This window comes from Carcharodon carcharias, assembly GCF_017639515.1.
Source record: "Carcharodon carcharias isolate sCarCar2 chromosome 27 unlocalized genomic scaffold, sCarCar2.pri SUPER_27_unloc_22, whole genome shotgun sequence".
NCBI classification, from domain to species: domain Eukaryota; kingdom Metazoa; phylum Chordata; class Chondrichthyes; order Lamniformes; family Lamnidae; genus Carcharodon; species Carcharodon carcharias.
In genome coordinates, this window is record NW_024470638.1 from 26,549 (window position 1) to 52,640 (window position 26,092).

The window sequence follows — 26,092 nt, forward strand, 5'->3', positions numbered from 1 at the left end:
ATTTTGTGCGTCTGTGAGTGTATCTGTTTGTGCGTGTGTGTTTTTGTTGTGTGTGTGTTTGTTTGCTTTGTGTGTGTGTGCTTATGTGTGTTTATTTCTGTGTGCTTGTGAGTTTGTGTGAGTATGTGTTGTGTGTGTATGGGCCTGCATTTATGTTTGCGTCCGTCTGTGAGTGTATATGTTTGTTTGTGTATTTTGTATGTGTGTTTCTATGTGTATGTGTTTACCTGTATTTGTGTGTCTGTGTATATATGTGCATGCGCGCCCGCGCCACCTTTGTGTGTGTGCGTTTGAGTGTGTGTGTGTGTATGTAAGCGTCCGTGTGTATTTGTGTGCGTTTGTGAATTTGTCTTCTTGATTGTGTTTTGTGTGTGTCTGTTTATTTGTGTTGTATATCTGTATATGTTTCTTTGTGTTTGTGTGTGTGTGTTTGTGCGTGTGTGTGCTTCTTTGTGTGCATCTGATTACGCCTTTCTGCTGTCCACCTCAGTCTCTCTCTCTCTCTAACGCTTATTCTCTCATTTGCTCTTTGTTTCCCTCCACTTGATCGATCACTGTCATGAAAGATCTACCGCTGTTGATGGTTAATTAACCCAGGATTGCTCCCTACACCATATTGCTCTGACGCACCTCTAATAATCACATAGTCATGTCATGGATTGTTCAGCTTCAGTTCTACAATGGATAATTATTAGTTGTGATGTTAATTTTCCTGATAAACAAGATTATATTTTAAATAATGTTATAATACATCCGTATCCCTTGGTGCGGCTTCAGATAATCATGAGGAGATAAAACCAAAGGAGTAAATTTCGAAGAGGAGAATGCATATTTGTGATGTTTTATCTTAATAATCAGTGCAAAGTGCCGGAGAACTAATAAAGACAACTTAATAAAGACTGAACTCACATTCCTCTCAAAACAGTAATGGTTTGTATTGCTGTCCGGTCGCGAAATGAATAGTAAGTCAATGTTTTCTCAAAACAGTTTACATAACAACAGTCTATAACACGCAGGAATGACTGGGCAGATTGACGCTTATGTCTATGGGATAGAGAATGCTGACAGACACATGATACAACTGGGTTATTTCCAATACAAGTCTGTAACTGGAGATATGTTATTGGAAATGTTAACTCCATGAAGGAAGAAGAGGTTTCACTTTTATTCATTACGTGCGTACAGACATATATTGTACTTAGGAGCAGAAGCAGGAGTAGGCCATTCGGCCCGTCCACCTGCTCCAAAATTCAATAAGCTAATGGCTCATCTGATTCTAACTTCAGCTTCACGTTGCCATCTACCCCCGGCACAATTTCACCACTTGCTTATCAAGAATATATCTAACTCTGCCTTTAAAAGAAATAGAAGACTCTTCTCTCTGAGTTGGTCGTGAGTCCTTGGAACTCTCCTCCTCATAAGGTGGTGGAAGCAGAGAAAAAATAAAACCTCTTCACCCCAGTCTTAAATGGGCGGCCACTTTTTTAATCAATGACCCCTAGCTCTTGGGTCTCCCACAAGAGGAAACGTCCTTTCCATATCCATCCACCATTCCAGGTATTGGTCTAGTGAACCTTCTCTAAACAGCTTGCAAAGCTTTTGCATTCTTCCTTAAAAATGGAGGCTAGTACTGTACAGAGTACTCAAGACGTGCTCTTTCTCTGGAGTCACATATGACTGAAGGGCAACCATCCTAATCTTGTAATCAATTCCTTTTGCAATAAATGATAATATTCTATTAGCGTTCCTAATGGCTTGTTGTACCTGCGTGATGCATGAAAAGGGGCACTCAGCTTCATCTGCATCTCAAGGTTCTGCCATACTTCGTTATTTTCATAATATGATTTTTTTGTATTCTTAACGCTAAAATGGACAACTTCACATTTCCCTAAAGTAAGAATAATTTGTTAGATCTTTGCCCATTCAATTAACCCATTTGTATCCATTTGTAGCCCCTTTAAGTCATCTTTACAGCTTGATTTCCTCCTTAAAAATGTATTACGAGGAAATTTAGCAATCTTCGGTCCCTTTATCCAAGTCACCTGTAGAAATTGCAATGTTTTGAGGCTGCAGCAGTGATCGCTATGACGCACCACTATCTATCCAAACAGAAAATGACCCATTTATATACTCTTTCTGTTTCCTGTTCGCTAGCAAATTTTCTTATCCATGCCGATATCTTACTTCAATGAGCTTTTATTTTCTGAAATAACCTTTGGTGTGGCACATTGTTAAAAGCCTTCTGGAATTCTAGGTATAGTAGATCCATGTGTTCCCCCTTATCTGCAACGCATGTTGCTTCTTAAAAGAAAGCCAATAAATTGGTCAGACATGATTTTGCACTCACAAAAATGCGCTGAGTTTACCTAATTACCTTGAATTTGGCTCAGTGCCCCGCTACAACGCCTTTAATAATAGATTCTATCATTTTCCTATTGCAGATGTTACACTAAATGGCCTGTAGATTCCTTTTTTACTGACAACTTTCCTTTTTAACGTTGTGGAACACCCGTGGCTTCACAGGTGAGAGAAAGTATTTCAATGACTCGTGGGTAGGTGGGGATCGACTCACCTCTCAATTATCTGTGTAACAAGGGAATTCTTACTGAGGAGAAGCAGTTTAGCTGTTCTGCCCTTGAGAATGGATAACTCAGTTATTCTGCCTGCTGTTACATCGTTGAGTTCACAAAAGACTGAAGATCAGCTGTTATTGCTGCTGTTAATCTTCTTCACGCCTGAGCCATACTCTTTCTGGCAGTTAGACTGTGCCTCTGCAAATTTTAATGACCCCAATAATTGTTTTCAGATTGTAATGCACAAAACTGTGGGGATATAACGAAAACATATGGCGGGAGGCTGGAGGGTGGGGACACTCTCTAAAGGTCTAAATGGAGTGTGCCACTCTAAAATAATTGGAAAATGAAATATATGTTTGCTGATAGACATTGTGATTAGGTGATTCTGGGAATTAGAAGTCAGAAACGATGAGTCCAAGAGTAACCCATTTTATCCAGTAGTTCTGCATGTCTCTCATTTTACATCTAAAATGTGCATGACATCGTCGGAGAGCAGAATGCTTGAGAACAACTCAGTGGTGCAACACACTTCCCAGTCCACGGATCGAAACCTGCAGCCCGGCAGCACTGGGGGCATCTTCCATAGGGCAGTGGACAAACTGGTTCTTCGTGGGCATAAGAAAGTCAGGTACTGAGCACACTTAAGCCAACAGAGCTATTACAAAGTGTCACCCGCACTCAGGCAACTTCGAGTTTGACATCGAAGCAACTTCATATTGTAGGGACTTCAAAAGCTTTCCCCGGCACAGCTCAAACTGTGATGTATGCGGGGATTTATAATACGCCTATGTACAAAACTGCCTCTTTTAATTTGCTCTTGGAATGTGAGGATTTTACAGGAACACCGTCCAGAATTTAATCACAGCAGCTACACCATAAACAAGCATAATAGGACGATAAGGCATATCAATGCGTGGTGGAAAGATGGTGCAGGAGGGAGGGCTTTAGTTTGCTGGGGCACATGGACTGGCTCTGGTGGAGTTGGCACCAGGACAAACCGGCTGGTTGCATCTGAAAAGACCGAGAATAGGTTCCTTGGGAGGGTTTGAAACTAGCTCGGCCGGGGTGTTGAACCAGGGGAGAGTATCAATGAGGAATATCAGGGTGCATAAAATACTTGGAGACATATATAACGCCATAAAAGTGATTAGTAAGTTATTAGGTGAGGTTTGGGTGAGGGAGAAAGTAACAAATTCTAAATCATGTTTACTATACATGTATGTGAATGCGCGATGTACAGTGAATACAATTGGGTAATTACAGACGCAGGTTGCCCGGTGCAAATATGATCTTTTGGCGATAGCAGAGACCTGGCTCAAGGAAGCACAGAACTGGGTGTTAAACATTTCTGGTACAAGGTATTCAGAAAAGTTAGGTAAGGAAGGAAAGGAGGAGGTTGGCTTTATTGTTTAAGGAGACCGTTGCAGTGCTGGAGAAAGAGGATGTTCCACAGTGTCCAAGGACAGAATCAATTTGGCTAGAGCTAAGGAGCAAAAGAGTGCGATTACATTGCTTGATGTATTCCATAGGCAGCCAACTAGTGAGAAGGGCGTTGAAGGACAAATCCCCAGGGATAATATGGAGGTTTACAAGCATTATAGAGTAGTTTTAATGAGGGACTTTACTCACCCGAATGGAGACTGAGACAGTGGTAGTGTAAAAGTTGGAGAAGGGCAAATGTTGCTAGATTGTGTTCAGGAAAGAATTACTACAGTAGTATGTGTCCAATCCAACAAGAAAAGAAGCACTTTTTTTGTTTTTATCTCTGTGTTTAATTGAATGCCACTGCTCTTCAAGAAATGCCTACCTCCTTGAAGAAGTTCTGTTCATCTCTGCGACAAGATTTCTGTGTCTCTCTTTTGCCTTGCTCACATTCATTGCTTTCCATTTCTCCCCTGGTGGTTGACAAGGTGTTTACTAAAACCCGCTTTCACAGCCATATCTCCTTTCTCAGTGACTGTCTCCGTCTCCAACTTACCCCACGTGGATTTCAATTGAAATTCCACCCCTCATGTTTCGAACCCACCCAGGATTACAGGTATCTCCGGGACATAACACGTTTCTCGGACTGCTGTTCCCGTCACATTCTGAGATCCACACTCAGTGCCATGTGCCACCATATGAACACACTCGACCTTTCCCTCCAGCAGCACCGCTGTACCCTTTTTCAAAGCTGCGCTTGCCCCCAGTTTCATTTTACTCTTCGGCTCACCTGACGCCTCAACAAGAAACTTTTTCTCTTTCTCTCAAGTGCTAAGGAACGCAAGCTCCAACAACTCATCGACACCAACACCCATCTAGGACCCTCCACCCTGGCCTGTCCCTCCGTCCCCACCCCATCTTCCAATCCCAGCCCCAGCCGTGTATTCACTATACCCCCTGACCATCCCCTCTCCGATGCTGAACGTTCAGTGCTCAGCAAAGGACTTAGTTTCATACCCTTACGCCCTCACCTCAATGAATATCGGGCTCGGCATGATGCTGTACTCTTCTTCGGCCGCCTTCGTCTCCAGGCTCACATCTTTGGGCAGGAGTCCTCTCCCAGTTCAACGGATCCTTTCACAAACCTCCAATATTCTCCCTCCAACTTGACCCCTCCCTCTGGATTCTTACCTTCTCTTGATCTTTTCATTGAGAACTGTCGGTGCGACATGAGTCATCTAATTTCTCTGCTCCTCTCACCCATTCTAATCTCTCTCTCTCTGAACTGACTGCACTCCATTCTCTCAGGTCCAACCCTGATATTGTCATCAAACCCGCTGACAAGGGTGGTGCTGTTGTTGTCTGGTGCACTGACCTCTACCTCGCAGAGGCTGAGCGTCAACTCGCAGATACTTCCTCCTACCTCGCCCTGGACCATGACCCCACCACTGAACATCAAGCAATTGTTTCCAGCACTGTCACTGACCTCATCTCCTCTGGGGATCCTCCTCCCACAGCTTCCAACCTGATAGTCGCTCAACCTCGGACGGCCCACTTCTATCTCCTACCCAATATCCACAAACAGAACTGCCCCGGTAGACCGATCGTCTCAGCTTGCTCCTGCCCCACAGAACTCATTTCTCGTTATCTTGACTCCCTTCTCTCTCCCCTTGTCCAGTCCCCTCCCACCTACATCCGTGATTCCTCTGACACCTTACATCACATCAACAATTTCCAGTTCCCTGGCTCCAACTGCTTCCTCTTCACCATGGACGTCCAATCCCTCTACACCTCCATCCCCCACCATGATGGTCTGAGGGCCCTTAGCTTCTTCTTCGAACAGAGGCCCAAACAATCCCCATCCACCACTTCTCTCCTCCGTCTGGCTGAACTTGTTCTCACACTGAACAATTTCTCCTTCAACTCCTCTCACTTCCTCCATATAAAAGGTGTGGCTATGGGTACCCGCATGGGCCCCAGCTATGCCTGTCTCTTTATGGGGTATGTGGAACATTCCTTGTTCCAGTCCTACTCCGGCCCCCTTCCACAACTCTTTCTCTGGTACATCGATGATTACTTCGGTGCTGCTTCATGCTCTCGTTGGGACTTGGAAAAATTTATTAATTTTGCTTCCAATCTCCACCCCTCCATCATTTTCACGTGGTCCATCTCTGACACTTCCCTTCCCTTCCTTGATCTCTCTGTCTCAATCTCTGATGATAGACTGTCCACCAATATCCATTACAAACCTACCGACTCCCACAGCTACCTCGACTATAGCTCCTCACACCCCGCTTCCTTTTAGGACTCCATCCCATTCTCTCAGTTCCTTCACCTCCGTCGCATCTGTTCTGATGATGCTACCTTCAAAAACAGCTTCTCTGACAAGTCCTCCTTCTTCCTTAACCGAGGTTTTTCACCCACGGTCGTTGACAGGGCCCTCAACCGTGTCCGGCCCATCTCCCGCACATCTGTCCTCATGCCTTCTCCTCCCTCCCAGAAACATGATAGTGTCCCCCTTGTCCTCACCTATCACCCCACCAGCCTCCGCATTCAAAGGATCATCCTCTGCCATTTCCGCCAACTCCAGCATGATGCCACCACCAAACACATCTTCCCTTCACCCCCCCTATCGGCATTCCGCAGGGATCATTCCCTCCGGGACACCCTGGTCCACTCCTCCATCACCCCCTACTACTCATTCCCCTCCTATGGCACCACCCCATGCCCACGCAAAAGATGCAACACCTGCCCCTTCACTTCCTCTCTCCTCACCATCCAAGGGCCCAAACACTGCTTTCAAGTGAAGCAGCATTTCACTTGCATTTCCCCCAACTTAGTCTACTGCATTCGTTGCTCCCAATGTGGTCTCCTCTACATTGGAGAAACCAAACGTAAACTGGGCGACCGCTTTGCAGAGCACCTGTGGTCTGTCCACAAGAATGACCCAAACCTCCCTGTCGCTTGCCATTTTAACACTCCACCCTGCTCTCTTGCCCACATGTCTGTCCTTGGCTTGCTGCATTGTTTCAGTGAAGCCCAACGCAAACTGGAGGAACAACACCTCATCTTCCGACTAGGCACTTTACAGCCTTCCGGACTGAATATTGAATTCAACAACTTTAGGTCTTGAGCTCCCTCCTCCATCTCCACCCACTTTCTGTTTCCCCCTTGCTTTTGTTTTTTTTCCAATAAATTATATAGATTTTTCTTTTCCAACCTATTTCCATTATTTTTAAATATTTTTAAATCTTTTATACACCCCCACCCCCACTAGAGCTATACCTTGAGTGCCCTTCCTTCCATTCTTAATTAGCACATTCGTTTAGATAATATCACCAACTTTAATACCTATGTGTTCTTTTGTTCTGTTGTTTGTGACATCTTTTGATGATCTGCTTCTATTACTGCTTGTTTGTCCCTACAACCACACCAACCCGCTCCACTTCTCTCTATCTTCCCCCACCCAAACCACCCCCCCCAACACACCTTAAACCAGTTTATATTTCACCACTTTTGCGGACTCACTCAAGTTCTGTTGAAGGGTCATGAGGACTCGAAACGTCAACTCTTTTCTTCTCCGCTGATGCTGCCAGACCTGCTGAGTTTTTCCAGGTAATTCTGTTTTTGTTAAAAAAAGCACTGTTGGACCTGTTTCCTGGAAATGAGGTGGGCCAAGTACATCCAGTGTCAGAGGGGGAACACTTAGGAGACAGTGATCATTGTATTGTAAATTTTAGGATGAGGAAAGAAAATGACGACAGACAATCCGGAGTAAGAATATTTAGCCACCTTCGATGGGGCATTTAGGGAGCTGGGCCACTTAGGCTGGAAGGAAAGATTGACGGGGAAAGAAGAAACTGGAGTGGAACAATGATTTAACTTCAAAAAATAATTGGTTTACGCACAGTCAAGGTGTATTCCAATGAAAGGAAAAGGTGAGACAAACAAACCCAGAGCTCCCTAGATGTAAAAAGAGATAACATTTACGTTGTAGTAGAAAATATATGCTTATGACAGATCGAACATACAATTGAGAAACAACAGGAATAGAGGAGATTCAGGGGGGAGATGAAAAAAACAGAGTAGAAAAGCGAAGAGGGGTTACCAGAAAAGGCTGGCAGCCAACACAAAGGGGAGTCACTAAGTCTTCTCTCGGCCTGAACATAGTGAAAGGGTATAAACGGAGGTGTTGGACCGATTTGCGAGCGAAAAAGGAATTTACACATGTCTGAGGTATTATGTGAACAATTTGCATTCGTCTTGACCCAGTTGTTAGAAGCTATCAAGGCCTTGGTGACAGAAAAGGAAACGCTGCCACTTGAAGTGTTCTAATTGATAAGGGAAGTGCTGCATAGAATGTCGATACTTAAAGCTGGCAAGGCGCCGGGACACAATGAGGTGCATTCAAGGATATTGAACGAAGCAAGATTGGAAACTGCAGGGGCACTGACCATAAATTTTCAGTCTTCCCTTGAATCAGGGGGTGGTGGGGGGGGCGGTGGTGGGGGGCGGTTTGGGGGAGGTGGGTGTGGGGAGGGGGCGCGGGGGGCTGGTGGTGCCAGAAAGACTAGAGAATTGCAAACATTAAGTCCTTCTTCAAAAATGGTTGTAAGGGTAAACCCAGCGAATAAGGGCCAGTCAGTTAAACATGGTGGTGGGCAAGATAGTAGAATCAAATATTCGGCGTAGAATTAGCAGCTGCCTGGAAAAATATGGGTTGATAAGGAAGAGTCAGCATCGAGTTCTTAAGGGGAAATCGTATTTAACTAACTTGTGGAGTTGTTTGAAGAGGTAGCAGAAAAGGTCGATGGGGGTAATGCTCTTGATGTGGTGTACATGGACTTTCAAAAATCATTTGATACACTGCTAAACATCAGAATTGTGAGAAAATTAACTGCTCATATAATAATGGAGGCATTGCAAAATTGATACAAAATTGGCTGAAAAATAAGCAGCAGAGAGTAATGGTCAATGGACATTTTCCGGGCTGGAATGGTCTACAACTGCTCCAATACTCACTTGTTCATGCCTTCCAATGCAATTAATGCAAAATTATCTGTAGGCAATATAAAACGTTCTCCTTAAAACATTCAAAGTTAATCAAGAACATGAACATACAATCTCGCAAGGCGATTCAGGAGGCCCTGTACAAGTTGGCTGCCGAGATCTCTTTATAAACAATTGTCAGGGCGCAGGTTGGAGCTTAGGGTGTCTTCCCGTCCGCATGATGTAATGTTTAAACGCATGCAAACACGTTTCAAAATATTTTGAAATGTGTAACCAATTGCAAAGTCTTGAAAAATACCTTTATTGTGTTTAGATGTATTTAAGGTTATAATAAAAGACGCAACTGCCTTTGAGCTGAATAGTGACCGCAAGACACGTGTCTGGGGTTCGGTACCACATAAGAGGGCGCGATTTCGCCATGAATTCGGCCCTCTGCTGGTCTACGTCAATGTTTTTTCTCGGTGGGCCCTACAACAACCTAAGGTTGAAATCTTCGTGTCAGCCAGTGAAGAAGGCAAATTTTCAGACAGCGTGGTCATTCGCAAACATGGCTGCTTTGACTCGGATGCAAAATGTCCAGTCCGTTTTTTGTTTAGAAAAACTTGCAGCTGGAATCATTCTGTAGCCTCTGGGCATTTTAGTTCAGAGCCTAGTCAGACTCCATGAAAAAAAAATGGATTTGATCAACACATTAACAGCCAAGAAGCAGCTGCATTAATCTGTTTATTACAAAAAAAAGGCAATTAATTTTTAGGTAGATCAAACCATCTAATTATTTCCCTGGAGACTGAGATTAGGTATAAAGGTGAGATTTCTTACAATGTAAGGTAGAACTTGCTCAGAGTTCCTAATCGGAATGCACGTCTCACCAAAAAGCCTGTTGTTTGCCATTTACTATCCCGTCCTTGCTGCTATCGGGATTCCGGGTAAAACTTTGTTGTTATTTCGTAGTTTTGTGAATCATTGTTTAGATGCATTATTCCTTCAATTTTAACAGTAGGGTGTCTAAACGGTCCTGAAATCCGTTCTCCCATGTAATGGGAAATAATTTTCACATTGATTGATATAAATTCATCACATTAGCTGACACCATTTCTCCACCATTTTTCCTCTACAACTGTATCATTCCTCCATGTTAACGGTGCGATTTCTTTTATTGACACAGTTACTCGAAATTGATGGTTAAGTATCTCTGTCTTAGCAATGTGATGCTTTCCTCTTTGCTAGCATCGATCATACACTTTAAAACTTCTCTTCCTTAATTATATGCTGACTTCCTAAGGCTGGACCCATTTAATCGGTTTAATTATACAGTTCATCCCATTTACCACCATCATCTTACGATGTCATTGTACTTCAGCTGTGTTGCTGTCACAATTACTTTACGTGCCTTATCCTAATGTTGTCACGATGTAAAATGTGCTGTTAATAATGTCATTGTTCTGTTAACAATGCTGTTATGGGTGAATGACCGCAATGTCAAAATGGTGCAAATGCAGTTTTATTCTGTCACTTGGAAGGGTACCCTGGGTATATTTTCAGTCTGTTAACACAGTGTATATGCACTCCTGTTTTATTCACGCCTTCACTTCGAGAGAATTATCACACTGTTGTCACAAAGTCCATGTTCATCTATTTAATCATTGCCACTGTTAATTTGATTGAATTATCATATTACAGTCACTATGCAACTCGACACGTATTGGATTGACAATGATGGGGTAATTAGCAGAAGTGAGATATTATTGAAATAATTGTCCCATTTAGCAATTTCTGATTGAATTTAATTAATTTATATATTCTGCAATAGCTTATTAGTGTTCGATGTATTGATAAATATACACGTAATGTAAAAATAGCACTTTGATGAATGATTGAATTTGTCTCAGTCGCACAAAGCAGTGTTTTTGGTTCTCAGTTTCTGACAGTCGCTGCTTCAGCCCTGCACTCTTCTTCCTCATTAGCTCCGGCTAGTGGTTGTACATTTATGAGTGCTGAATCTGGGACTCCCTTCTGCTCCGAGCAGTAGGCAATATCCCGGAATATTCCCATCTTCATTGTCACGGCCAGACTGACTTAGGACACAAACTGGTCTCATCTTTTTCATCTAAGGCACAGAGATTTGATTTCTGTACCCACGAAAGCCCAAAAATAATCATTTTTCATCGATGGTCCAGTGCAACACTCAGGAAGTGCTACATTGTAGGAGTGTCTTTTTGTTGCAAATGGGACCTCATTCTCTCCCACTCTCAGTGGTTTGAATCGAACCGGAAGATTCTGGGTGATTATTAGAAGAAAAAGCGATGCTTAGCTCTGTGTATACCCATCATTTCCTCTGCAAAGTCAGAGAAACGCTGATTGTTCGGTCTCTCTTCTGAGGTTGATTTTATTTTTGATCACGTTGCCTGTCTCCTTTTATCCAAAGGATAAGTTTTAGAGCAATTCATTGGATGTGACAACTGTTGACCATCCGTGTGTTGTGGTTCGATGTATTATTCGTTTCCACGACTGTTGTTGGTTGTCCTTTTTTGTCCACGTATTTATTTGCCAGTGTGTTATTTTCTTACACATTCGTTATTCTTGTGCTGGTTTTGATGTGTTTCGATGATTACTTATTTCTCAAATAAAACAGAGAATGCTAACAAATCTCAACAGGCCTGGCAGCATCTGTGGAAAGAGAAATAGAGTTAATATTTCGAGGCTGAATGGCTCTTCGTCAGAGCAGTTGCTTGTTTCTCTATTGGTTCTCATTATATTATTGTGCATTCCATTACAGTCAGCCCACCTATCTGTTTTAACTCGAATGATTATTTCAATTGATTCTAGTGCAAATAGTACTTTGCAACTCACTATCACACCTCGGATGTATAAATTTCACACCAACTCCTGTTACATGGATGTTTTTGTTGGAATCCAAGCAGTAACTTTCCAGGTTTATCACTGTCACACACACACTTTTTTTTCTCTCTATATTACAGCTAACCTGGCAGTGATTGTAATCCTGTCTCGAAGAAGATGTGGTCTCTCTAAATGTGTCACCTGCTACCTGGTGTCTATGGCGGTGACGGATCTCATGGTCATGGTCACAGCTGTGATATTAAACCGGATTTCTGGGGTCTATTTCCCATCCAGTTTCCTGTCCATCACACCAATATGCAGCGTCCGCATTGTCCTAATTTACATAGCCATAGACAGTTCTGTCTGGTTAACCGTTGCTTTCACCTTTGATCGATTTATGGCCATTTGTTGCCACAAGCTGAAAATAAAATATTGTACTGAGGAGATAGCGGTGTGGGTGATTGGAATTGTGTGCACACTAACCTGCGTAAAAAACACTTTCTTGTATTTTGTATACGAACCTATGTACATAATTAACAATGTGCCCTGGTTCTGTGTCCTAAAATTAATGTTTTATACGTCATCTGCTTGGGCTGCATATGATTTAATTCGTTCTATTTTAATGCCCTGTCTTCCATTCATTCTGATTTTACTGCTCAATGCTCTGACCATCAGACACATTCTACTGTCCAATAAAGCCCGCAGGAGACTCTGGGCCCAGAGCAATGGAGAGAATCAGAGTGACCCGGAGATGGAGAAGCGGAGAAAGTCAATGGTTTTGCTTTTCGCCATCTCGGGCAGTTTCATCCTGTTATATTTGTTATTTTTTGTTACGATCCTCTACGTCCGGATTGCAAAGGTAATTTATTTCTCAGGTTCTGATTTCAGTGGATCGACATTTAACCTGGAAGAAACCGGATATATGCTTCAGTATTTGAGTTCCAGCATCAACCCATTCATTTATGCTGGGACCCAGAGTAAATTCAGAGGCGAGTTAAAGAATGGGGTGAAATATCCACTGAGCCTATTTGTTAAAATGTTTAATTTTTGAAATGTCGAAAATGCACCATGAATTCTGCATTAAACTCCAACATTTAAATTTCTAGTTCGTGGCCCACACGGCCTCCCTTACAAGTTGCACTCGTTTGTAGACCCTTACCAGATCTATTGAAATGTATTAAGAAACTTGAATCTGCACACAAATCTGCATTGGAAGCTGTCTTCTGGAGTTCCACACTTTCTTGCCTGTCGGGCCCTGACAGGCATTCCCAGCAACCTTGAGGGCGCCTGAAGCCAGAATACATTTTGGGCTTAGCACCAAGTGGCTCATGCAAGCACGAGATTTATATTATCCTTCCAAGGGATGCCACCCTCCCTGGAAAGGCCAGCACACATTTGGCATCCATAAATATCCTTCCCAAGTCAGAGCCCTGGCTCTATGCACAGCCTAGGTATTCCTCCATTGCCCTCGCATTGGAGGGCATAGCGTCTTGAAGCTGTGCCTGATGATTACGCACCACCCACAGCTGCTTCAGTATCTGCCACCTCGGTGATGTCTCCAGATGTACTTGAACGTGCTGAATCGAAGCAACGCCCCGGCCCTAACATGTCTTCTGGGCATAATTGGCACCTACTCCTTCACACCTCTGATGTGCTTTCCAAACTGTGACACTCTGACTGCTTCTATGCGATCATGCACCAACGTGGATCCACCTGCGCAGCATACAAAGGAGAAAAGACGTGACTTGCACTCTAAGGAAATTCTTTCTCGTCTTCAGATGTGGGATCTTCCTGCAGACGCCGATCTGGCTGCTGTTGTTCAAAACCTGCAAGAGATAGCAGCAATGAGAGGGCAGCAAGTCCGTCTGACTAGTCAAGATCTGGAACCCTTTCTGACTAATGGATGACATGTGCACTTCATGTTTTGTTCTCTGCAGAGGGTCTCTTGCGCCGATGTTTTCATGCATTCACTCTCTCGGCGATCCACCTCCATCTCATCATTAACGATGTTCCACTCTGCCTTCGTGCCTCACATATCCAAATCCTCTTCATTCACAGGCATGATGCTGGCCATGCGTGTCCAGCTACCTCCAGTTCTTTCCTTTCCCTTGTATTGTGTTTGGCCTCAGCCTGCAAGAGAATAATTTACATTGTTGTTCGCCCATCAAAAGCGTGCGTCATGGCTATGGGTGTGGCAGCAATCTGTAAGTAATTGCTCCACAAGCATGGCTTCTGCATGTGGCAATTAAATACCCTTTGTACAGGGGTGGTCACTGCCTCACCATTGTGTTGCACAGAAAGGATAGCAGCATTACACAGGCAACAATGATTCTGACCAGCCATTGGTTGTGCAGATCCTTCATCTGAATTCTCATTCGAAGCTGCCACCTCAATACTGCACGCTGCAGTTTCCTTGCTTCCCATCATTGCCCCTCGTTCAGCACTGTATCGCTGCCCACTTCCACACTTATCCCCATGTTTGCCCACTTGGCCAACCTCCCGGTAGTGCTGCGAAAGAACAGAAATTGCCTTTGAGGGTCTGCAAACTGGCAGCCATCAATGAGCCGAGGTGGACCCATTTATCCACTCTCTGCCAAGTCTACAGTGTCGCTATCCCTTGCTGTTTCCACGGAGATGCTGTCTTTGAAAGTAATGCTGGCTGCCCATGCATTTTATTGGCAATCATATCTCCCCTGGTACTTCCTGTCGCACACAACTAGGAATTGGCAGGCTCTCCCAACTTCCAGTCCTTCTGAAAAGGTCTGAGTCCCAGATTCTGCCACTTCTGCCATGCCAACCAGTTCAGGACTTTGTGACTTCTGCTAAAATTCCACCTATCTCATTGCGAAGTGCCCTCTTGTTACAGGTGTGATTTTAACTTTATTCCATTCTCTGTTCGTGTTTTCAGTGACACTAGTTTACACCTGTTTGAATGAAAAAATACAATGTTACAGAAGTGAAAAATAGGATTCCATTTTTAAATCTCCCCCTGAAGATTCTAGATGGCTGCTGCTAAATCTGGAATTCTTCTCTGAAGTTGATATGACATCAAAGAACTGGCCCAAAGACGAGTCGCTTGGCGGGATGCACCTTGTCGACTACATAACTTTTAATTTCAAACGTTAACCAACTACCTTCAGAATTATTCATGCGTTACAAGGAATATAAAACCCCAACTGTACAAAACTATTGAGTGGGATTATCCCAGTGTAGCGATTCACCAAGTCTCCTTGGGCAGCTCCTTCCAAATCCACGACCACTATCACCTAAAGGACAAGGGCAGCAGACATATGGGAACACCACCATCTGGAGGTTCCCCTCCAGGTCACTCACCATCCCGACTTGGAAATATATCACCGTTTCTTCACTGTCATTGCGTCAAAATCCTGGAACTCCCTCCCGAACAGCACTGTGGGTGTACCTACACCACATGGACTGCACGCTTCAAGAAAGCAGCTCACAACCACCTTCTCAAGGGCAGCTAAGGTTGGGCAATAAATACTGGCCAAGCCAGCGAAGCCCACTTCACATGAATGAATAAAAAAAAGCTGACCAATAAGAGAGAGCATTGAACAGTAATTCAGCATGCGCAGCGGAGAGGGCTGGTGAATTCGGACCTTAAGTTTTATGCTCATGAGGGGAATGTTGCATTCCTCTGTAGACAATGTTAGTGGAAGCAGTTGTACCCAATTTAGGAAGCAATAGAGGAAGACGTCCAGCCTGCTGACCAAAGGCCACTGCACAGTGGGGCGAGCTTAATCGTCTGTTCAGACTGCGTCCAGACAGTCACCCAGTCCTCTAACCTGCTGAAGCATCAGAAGGTCCAGCAATTTCTGTGTTTTAAAATCAATGCAATATGGTACATTCTGAGCAAATGTTTTAGAGTCTTAGGTAGGTGATCAACTATATTGTGAATGAACATGCATTTGCATCAATGTTGTGAACTCAATAAAACAAATGAAAAACGCATTTCCAGCAACTTAACTTGTATATTTGGCAGTGAAGCTACTCTGGGAAATCTCGACTTGACATTATCGTTCACAAGACTTCTGAGTAATTTGTGTAGAAAGATATTGCAAAGGCCTGTATGGTGTTTTGGCTCACGAGTTTTGCAAGCTTGCATATAGAGCGTAAGTTGAGCATTATACTCGTCGCTTCTTTCTGCATGTTTATGCCTCTGTACAACTGTTGCCCTTCTATTTAAGTTAGGCAGCCATTGCACGTAGGTAACGGCGAATCCATAAGTCACTGAAACTTTCGTTTGTCAAGTAAACAAAGCGTAACTGATGACGTTATTCAGCATGTCACATTGATACCCATAAGGTCATGGCATGTGCACGAGGAATTGATCCTTTTTGTATGCTTGTTTCACGAAATTATAGGATAAAAAGCTGAGTACATTTGGACGCCTCTGGCTGTTTTACTACCTTGGTGACTGAATGACAGTGCATTTTGTTTCCTAAATATAAACTTGACCAGGTTGAGGAAAATGATGCAGCGTCACCACTGAACACAAAAGGCATTGCCCATGTGCGCTATGAGTGCAGCCCTTCTAGATATTCCCAACATCCTTACAATGTTACCTTTGCTAAAGCCCACTTTTCACTATCCGTGAAATGAATGAGTGCTTCTCTCAGCCCCTCTGTTTGTGAGAAAAAATAAACTAAAAACAGGAAGATTTACACGTGTCAATCTGTATTCCTGTGTGCCTGTGTGTGTGCCTCACAATTCGACATTTTCCTGTTCACCTCTGTCATTCTATTCCCTGAGCTCACACCATCTTCCTCTGGACCATCATTTAAAAGAGATGGGATTGTCAAAGAGACGTTTCCTTTCAGCAAAGGACAATCGGATGTTAAACTAAATGTCTTCAAATTAGCAGTTCGAAGGATCGAATGCTGCAGGAAGCATTACCGGCGCGGTATGTAAGTACCTTCGATAATAGAGTCTGAGTTGTGGTGACAACGCACAACTTTTAGGCATATTTGAAACCTAAAGCTATGGATGGGCTACAATTTAGCTCGATCATACGGCTGACCAGGAATCTCTGCCGCTCTTACTGCCCATCATGGAAGTGCGCTGGAAGGGATTACAAGTTGATATTCCAATTGTTTGGCCATTTAATGAACGCACCTTCCTTGACCATAAAGCCCTGGAGGATGAATTCCGTCTCAGAGGCAGGGATTCTCCCACTGCACCACAAGACTCCCTTGGCTTTTATTTGCCTTGGTATAAATGCTTAAAGTCCTCTCTGGATACATGATAAGTAGGATAAACAAACCTGCTAAACTTTTATTGACTGGAGATTGCTTAGAGTTGGATTCGTAGTCCTAGTGTGATTTAAAGCACTGAACGATTGACATATTAACTGAAAAACATTTTGAAATCATCAAAGTTTGGCATTGTATGGCTCTGTGTCAAGCAAAGTAGTGACATTGAAACGAATGATTCCATGCTTATGTATAATTTTTAAGAGGCTACTTAACTATCTGCTCAGCCTGCAATGTACGGGTCTCGATAAATATATTACACCACTGGCTACGTCTCAAAAGTGCTTTATTCGCTGTAAACGTTTTGAGACGTCCTGAGCTAGTGAACGATGCTATTTTCGCTCTGCCTGTCATTATAAATGAGCTGCGAGAAGACATTTTTCACACATTTCAGTCTCTACCTCTGTGCGTGTGCATTTGTGTAACTGTTTGTGTGTGTGTGTGTGTGTGTGTGTGTGATTGTCTGCCCATCTGTGCCTGCATGTGTCTATGTAATTGTTTGTGTGTCTGTGTTTTTGTTGTGTCTGTGCACGTGTGTGTGTTTGCGTGTGTCTGTCTGTGTTTGTCTTTGTATGTGTGTGTCTATCGGTCTCTGTTTGTGTGAGCGACTCACTGCCGTGATTAAGAACGCTAACAATTACGTGTTTGTGGTGTGAGTGTGTTTTTGTGCGTGTTTGGCTGTCTGTGTATGTCTATGTGTCTACATGTCTGTGTGTGTGTGTGTGTCTGTATGTGCCTGTGCTTTCTGTGTCTGTGTGTGTCTGTGTTTGTGCCTGTCTATGTGTGCCTGTGTGTGTCTGTGCGTGTGTTTGTTTGTATATTTGTGTGTATGTGTGTTTGTGAGCGAGCTTCACTGCCGTAATAAATAACGCCAACTATTACACACATGTGTGTGTGTGTGTGTTTGTCTCTCTGTCTGTGTGTACTTGCTTGTGTATGACTGCCTGTGGGTGTGTTTGTTTCTCTCTGTGCGTGTATTGTGTCTGTGCATGCGTCTGTCTATTTATGTCTCTCAGCCCGATTCTGTCTGCCAATCCTCTTTCTGCTTTTATCCCTAACACTTCTTCCCTCACTGGCTCATTGTTTCATCCCACTTGACCACTCTAAGTGATAGAAACCCTACTTCTGCTGACGGTTTATTAACCCAGAATTCTTCCCAAAGTAATCTCGCTCTGGCCCTTTGATAAAATTCTAGTGGTGCAATGGATTGGCTGAGCCTCATTAACGTCAAAAATAACCCTATTTATTACTTGTGACACGAGGATAAATTTCCTTATAAGCAACATGATTTATTTTATGGTGTCAAATTATATTCGCATTTCTTGCTGTGACACCATGTTAAATATGTACAGAGAGAAAATGATAAGAATCACATACAAGAAGAGAATGTGTGTCTTTGAATTTTTAATTTTTAACGGAGACTGTTTAACAACAAAGACAAATTAAATTAAAAGGGACCAAACTGACATTGTCCTTATGTTAATGATGTTTTCTGCTGCTGCCAGGTCTTGAAATGAAGACGAAATAAAAGTTCACTCATAACATTTCCAGAATTGTGAGGCTTTAAAATGCAGGCAAACTGAACCGGTTGAGGCTCATTTCTACGGAAGAGAGCATGCTGACGGCTGACAGTATATAACCACGGGAATCCCACTACAAGGCCGAATGTGGAGTTAGTATTTTCGGTTTTTGTCCCCTTACCTAAGGGACCATTAGAGACCGTGCAAAAAGTTTCACAAAACTGTCTTTGTTCCCTCTTGGGATTAGGGGATTTCCATGTGAGCAGAATTTAGTAGACATGGCCGATTTTCCCTACTGCCCAGAAGAAACAGAGGTGATTTACAAACATGCGAAATAGAAGCAGAAGTAGGCCATTCGGCCCCTCAGACCTGCTCCGCCATTCAATAAGTTCGTGGCTAATTTATTTGTGTTTCGCCTTCCACATTACCATATAACACCGATAACATTTGATCCCCTGGCTTAGGAATATCTCTCTACCCAAAAATATTCAGTGACGCCGTCTCCATTGCCTTGTGAGGCAGAGAGTTACAAAATCACACAACACTCTGAGAGAAAAAAATCTCCTCATTCCTGTCCTGACAGGGCGGCTCCTAATTTTGAAACAGAGCCCTACAGTTCTGTACTCACCCACAAGGGGAAACACCATTCCACTTCAACCTTATCGAAGCCATTCAGGACCTACTCTCCTTTAATCAAACCTCACTCTTCTAATCTCCAGTGGAAGCAACTGTAGCCTGTTCAACCTCTCCTCACAGGACAACCCGCTAATTCCAGCTATTTGTCCCGTAAACCTCCTTTGAACTGCCTCCAACGCATTTACACCTTTCGTTAAACAAGGAGACCAATACTGCACACAGCATTCGAGCTGCGGCCTCACCAATGCTCTGTGTAACTGAAGGAAAGCGTCCTTAGTTTTATGTTAAAACCTTCTCGTAATAAATGAAAGCATTCCATTAGCCTTCTTGATTACATGCTGCACCTGCATTTTAAATACCTTAATAGGTAAGAAAATAGGTGTCCTGCCTGGGAATTTCGATGTGAGTGGTTACAATCTCAATACAACTGGCCAGGCATTTGGATCGATGTGAGGATAGTTGTAAATCTTTACTAATCTCTACCCATGGCGGTGTGGATGCTCAGACGTTCAATAACGTCAAGCTATGGCTCATGAGGGAATTGAGGGTTGCCTTAGAGTGGGATGTTTGATTGAGATAAGAGATCAGCCAAAATGTTACTGAATGTGGAGAATGTTCGGAAGGCCAAATGGGCTATTCCAGCTCCTAAAGGAGTGACTGCATAGGATTAAACACAGTCAGAATCAGAATCTTGACAGCAAAAGAGTTTGAGGGTGCAGTGGATGTGCAACTAATCCCAGCCAGACACTGCAGCTTTTGGGAGAGAACAACAAGCAGCAGAATTCTGTCCAATTCAGCACATCTTGGGAGGAGAGGAAGGAAAGTCAGTGGCTACATATGTTCTCCACATTCTAGTTGTCACTTTAGAAATGAAATCAATAAGCATCCACAACCCCTGGGGAAAGTATCGATTAATTTACCAGGACTTAAGGTACAAATGTTAGTTCAGAATGATGATAAAAGGTTCGAATGCAGTCCCTGCTGGAAGTGTTAGACAGCCAAGTCATTTGGGCTCACATCAACATCATCATTGGGGTGATTACAGTTGTCGACTGAATCCACGGCATCTCACAGGGAATTCACAAAATTCCCCTTCGGTGGTGTGCCTCAGACTTTGACGATTGTGACAGCTACTAAGAAGGGAATATATTAAACTGCTTCTTTTACCCAGAACCTGCGAAGAATCAAATCAAATGTTTAACACCTTGGCAGGAGAGGGCATTTATTAGGCTTGGGGGGGGGGGAGGGGGGGTTAAAGTTATACATACAGCTGAAAGACAAGGAGAGGGAGACTGAAATAGCGGCTGCTGCTGTTCAAGTCCGAGGTCAAGTGTGTTATGGGTCAGCCATTGCGCAGAATGCTGGTAGAGACTCATTCTGCTTTTCGAGGTGATGCCATTTGTGGAGATATAAGGAACAAATAGTTCCCGGTGTGGGTCTCACTGCTGGAATTCGATCCTGGGTAACTAAGAACACTGGGAACAAAGGCATTGAACGGACACCGGAAGACATCCCAGGGAAACGTGAGCCTGCTGAAAATATGGGGGCAGTTTGGAATTGAATATTCACGGCTATATACAGGTTGGGAGCATGGTAATATTCGTTTCATTGTATTAATCAGTTAATGGCAAAGCAGCTTTGCATTTAGTTACTTGGATTAGTTGTCAATTAAGCAGTGCTTAGTAGATGTCTACATTAGCTTGCTTGTCACGGTAAATGGTTTGAAATGTGAAACATCACTGGGAAATACATCTCATCTTTAAAGATATTGGTCTCTATCGGGATCTTAACATGAATCAGGTGCTGAACACACTTGCTCACAACATCGCCTCCCACTTCCCCCCGCCCCCTACCCCCGCCCAGACATCACAGGCGACACCCTCCTGGGCAATTCTCTGTCTCTGACTAATTGTTACCAGAGCTCAACATGTTTTTTCACCTGCTGATGAAGGTCAGTGAACCTGATCCAGGCTAAACTCCCCATTAAGAGCAACAGATTGAAAAGCCAGGCAGAGCAGATGGGGTCTCCAAAAAACTGCAGGGAAACATTAACACAAAACACAACTCAGACCCACAGATTTGGGATACTGGTCTTTGGGTCTTTCCATGTGTGAGACAACTATTCTCTCACCAAAAGCCTGCCACCCCCCTCCACCGTCCCCCGCCCCCTCCCCCCCCCCCCCGCCCCCCCGCCACCCCCCCCCCCCCACCCCCGCCACCACCCGAGCGAAGTGCACTGTAATAGAACAGTGAACAGTGCACGTTTATTTTATTGAAGGAGCACCACTTTGCAGAAGTCTTCAAATCCACCTAACTGCCTTACCAGCGCCTTGAACTCTAGCCCTAGAGACCACCTTCAGGGGCTTCATGGACCACAATACACAGGCCGCGAGTTGAGCAAGGCTGAAAGATTACAGATAGTTTGATATATTTCCTTTATATGCTATCATAGAAGACGCTTTCACTCGAGCTGCATAATGTTTTGTTTGCAAAACTGTATACTCCACAATAATTGCTGATGGATGTACTGGTGCTGGCATGTAGCGAAACGGTTCCAGAGGTTGTAGTAAAAGGTGTTTGGTGACTCGCCTAAAATGTACTTATTGGTGCTATGCGGCATGTGAGGGTTTGGAAGAGATTGCGGCAGTGAAAAGGCAGAATCAATGCCCCTGCAGGCCGCTTAGTGCTGGGCCAGCACGGCACTAATTTGTTATCGGTTGCTGGGAAAGAAACAATAGAGTATTTCTCTTATATATTATGTACACATAAATATTCCGCAATTCACAACTGTAGGGCACCTAAAAATTGTTTGCACCAATAACGCAATTTGTGATGTGATCACTGTTGAAATATATGTCAGGTTGCTGGGGAATTCTACACTGTAAACTCTCACCAACAACATTGAGATCATGACCTGGTAATTTGATTTTGTGATGTTGATAGGGTGATAAGTATTGGCAAGGTCACCAGAATAACTCTCTTACCCTTCTTCAAAATGGCGTTAGGGCATCTATTCCCTTCAGCGACCATGGGCCATAATTATTGCTTAGGCATCTTATCAGAATGAACGTACCTCCGATAGCACAGTGCTCCCTTAGTTCTCCAGTGGGGTGACAGACATGGTACTTGTGTTCGTACCCTGGAGTGTGTAGTCTGACTCAAAGGTGAGAGTGCTGTCAGCTGAGTCACGGTAAATACAAACGGATTGGAACACAATGTTCCAAATACAGCATTTGCTCAACATATTGGCGGGCGCAGAGGGTTGACAAGGTATGTCAATGTCAAACACAGCACTGATATCCCAAATGATATGTTTGTTTCAAATCAACATTACTGGCCTAATGCAAAATATAACGGATGTCTTATTTTTAATGTATGTATCTATACAACTATTTATTTATTTTAGACCAGCTACCCAATCCTAGGTTACCTCGGATCCAATGCTTGCTTTACTAGCTAACTCTGCACTGACTCCAGTGTAAGTGGTTCCTTCCTGAGATGCAGAGAATAAAACCACACTCAGTATTCCAAGTGCAGACTCACAAACTCCTGTTTTCCATTCTTACAATCAAAGTCACATATCTGCGCATTTGCCAACTTGTACCCACTGACTCAACCTCTCCGGATCTCTTTGCAGCCTCTCCACATCCTCATCACAACCTGCATTTCCACCAAATATTCTATCTTCTGAAAAATTCATTACATTATTCCATGTCACTGTCTAAGCCATGAAAATGAAGAGTCATAGTTGAGGCCACAGGACCTGTCCTTGCGGGTGCCAAAAAGTCGCAAGTGGCCAACCTGGAAGTCTTCATTTAAAGCAACACTTTTCTAGCTGTCTGTAACCACTCCTCCATTCATGCTAAAATATTACTACTAAGCGAATGAACCCTTTTACAGTCTGTTATTATTTTGCATGGAACCTTAAAAAAGCACATTTGGAAATCCAGATAAATTGCCTTAAATGTTTTCACATTTAGTTACCTATTAGTTACATTGGTCTCCTTATGTAAGGAAAAATATAAATGCACTTTTTCAGAGAATGTTTACTAGATGTTTAACAGGAAAGAGCTGGTTGCCTTCTGAGTAAAGGCTTGATGGGCGAGGCTTCTGTCCGCTGTAGTTTAAAAGGTTAAGTGGTGACTTGATTGAAACATATAAAACCCTGAGGGGTCTTGGCAGGGAGGATGTGGAAAGGATGGTTAATTCTGTGGGGGAATCAAGATCTCAGATAACTGTTGCAAAATAAGGGGTCGCCTATTTAGGACAGAGATGAGGAAAAACTTGATTTTTCTCCCAGGCGGCTAGTCAGACTTTGGAATTCTTTTCCTCAAAAGGTGATTGAGGCAGAGTCCTGGGATACCTTTCAGGTAGAGGTAAATATTTTCTTGATACGCAACGGCGTGAAACATTACCAGGTGTAGCCTGGAATGTGAATTTGAAGTTAAAACTAGATCAGCCACGAACTTATTGAATGGTGCAGCAGGCTCCAAGGGCCGAGTAGCCTACGGCTGCTCCTAATTCGCATGTTTGTATGCATGTACGCTTACTCAAACATTTCCAATAACATTATAGAACATGATTGCTCTTTTATAAATTCATGTTTTACCTGCATGATCAGAAAATGAGTTTACAAGTACTGTATTTCAATTCCAGCATTGGGCCAACGGCTGATTCAGGCTAATTGGCAGTTTATCTCTGTTTTCTCTCCCTTTCCTTTCTGAAAAGCTGTGTTGCATTTGCAAATGCTCATTCTGCCGAGCCCACTTCAGAAACTATGGGATGATGGGGGAGACCAGCACATCACGGAAAAAGACACGGTTGAATTATTTGCAAGCATCTTCATCCAGAGGTGCCAACCGGATGATTCATTTAGGCCTCCTCCTGAGGTCCCCATAATCAGAGATGCCAATTTGATCCAATGTCAAGAAATGACTGAAGGCGCTGGATACGGAAAAGGCTTTGACGCCCTGAAAACATTCCAGCAAAAAAAAAATGATGGATTGTAAAGCATAAATTGCAACCTGCTCAACTTGCTGCGCCCCAAGCCAAGCTTTTCAGTTGCAGCTGCAACATAGGCTTCTACCGGCAATGTGGAAAAGAGCCACAAAAAGAAACAGGGTGAACCCAATCCGGTCAGTAATGACCCAAATATTCTGCGCTCGATCAACAGCAGCCTAAAGGAAGGTATTGTTGACACTGATATTAAGCAGCTCATACACTGCAATAACCTGCCAAATGAAGTTCTGCCTGGATTCCACTCTACTCCTGACCTTACCTTAATCTGGCTTTCAACATGTACAAAAGCTGAACTCACGGGAGAAGGTTCCTGTCACTGCCCTTCACATCAAGGCAGTAGTTTACACATGAGTGACATCACGGAGCAGCTGAACAAAGTGTGGAATTAAGGAGCAGTTGCAAAACAATAATTCAATCGGAATCAAGCACTCTGCTTGGAGCAATTGCTAGAAATAGCTAGCAGAACGGCTGCTGGAAACCAATCGATGAAGATCTCGAAAAAGAGACAATCTTACCATATAGCCTTGCCAATCAATGTCATTCCCATAGCTGAATTACATCAGGTTTAATATCCCTGGGTTTACCATTGATCTGAAACTCAACTGCAACAGCTTTATAAATACTTTGGCTGCAGGAGCAGGTCATGGACTGGGAACATTGTAGCGAAAAATTCAGTTCCTTACTCTCCAAAGCTTGACAAGTTTCTACAAACAGCAAGTCAAGACTATGATGCATTGTTCTACATTTACCTGGATGATTGTGGCAGCAGCAACTTTCAAGAAGCTTGACATCATTCTGGGTAAAGAAACTTTCTTGACTGGTGCTACATCCAGCGATTTAAGCGTTCACTCCCCCCAGGGTCGATGCAGAGGTACAGCAGTGTGTCATTTCCAAGATGTACTGCACCTCCTTCTACATGCTCCGTCGAAACCTTCCAACCCTATGATGACCCCGAATGAAAAGGGCAAGATAAGCAAACGCATGGGTATGGCATCACTTGCAAATTACCCTCAAAGCCACACACCTTCCTGACTTTGACCAATATCACCGTCCATTAGCTGCCACGTGATCAAAATCCGACAGCTCCCTCCCCAACAGAACCTTGGGTGTAGCTTCACCATATAGACTGCAGCAGGTCTTATCATTGCCACAGAGGGAGTGCAACGAAGACTCATTCAACTACTTCACGGGATGGAGGGATTGTCCAGTGAGGAAAAATTAATTAGACAAGGCCGTTATTCTCTGGAGTTCAGAAGAATGACAGGTGATCACATGCAAAGGTGCAAAATTCTCACACGGCTTCACAGAGTAGATGCAGGCAGGATGTTTCGCTTGGCCAGTGTGTCGAGCACCAGGGAGCACAGATTCTGAATGGAGCGCCGGCCAATGAGGCATGAGATAAGGAGGGATTCCTTCAGCCGGAGGGCCGTGACTTTTTGTAAGTCTTTGCCCGAGAGGTCTGTGGTGCGCAGTCGCTGATTATGCGCAAGACTGAGGTCGATAGATTTCGACACATTAAAAAACATTAAGGGACACAGGTATAATGCAGAAAAATCTTTTTTCAAGTAGAGGATCAGCACGAACAAATTGAACAGTGGAGCGGGGTCGGCCTGCTGAACAGCCTAAGCCTGCTCTAATTTCTTATGATCTTACGTTGAAGAAGGGCACTCGGCCTACGCTTTTTCAGTGAAAATTAGGCATGGGAAGAAAAATCTGAATTTTCCATCGACGCCACATCACATGAAAGGAGAAAATAAAGCTTAGAATTATGGGGTCGTAGTCTCAAAGAAACTGTTGATCC

General features: G+C 43.6%; 1 long non-coding RNA gene across 1 annotated transcript; it reads left to right on the top strand.

Moving 5' to 3' along the window:
- The first annotated feature begins 65 nt into the window (after positions 1-65).
- On the top strand, positions 66-10,713 carry LOC121273908. Its single transcript, XR_005942119.1, has 3 exons — positions 66-77; positions 113-115; positions 10,630-10,713. It is a non-coding gene; the product is annotated as an uncharacterized LOC121273908 (long non-coding RNA).
- The last annotated feature ends 15,379 nt before the right edge of the window (positions 10,714-26,092 follow it).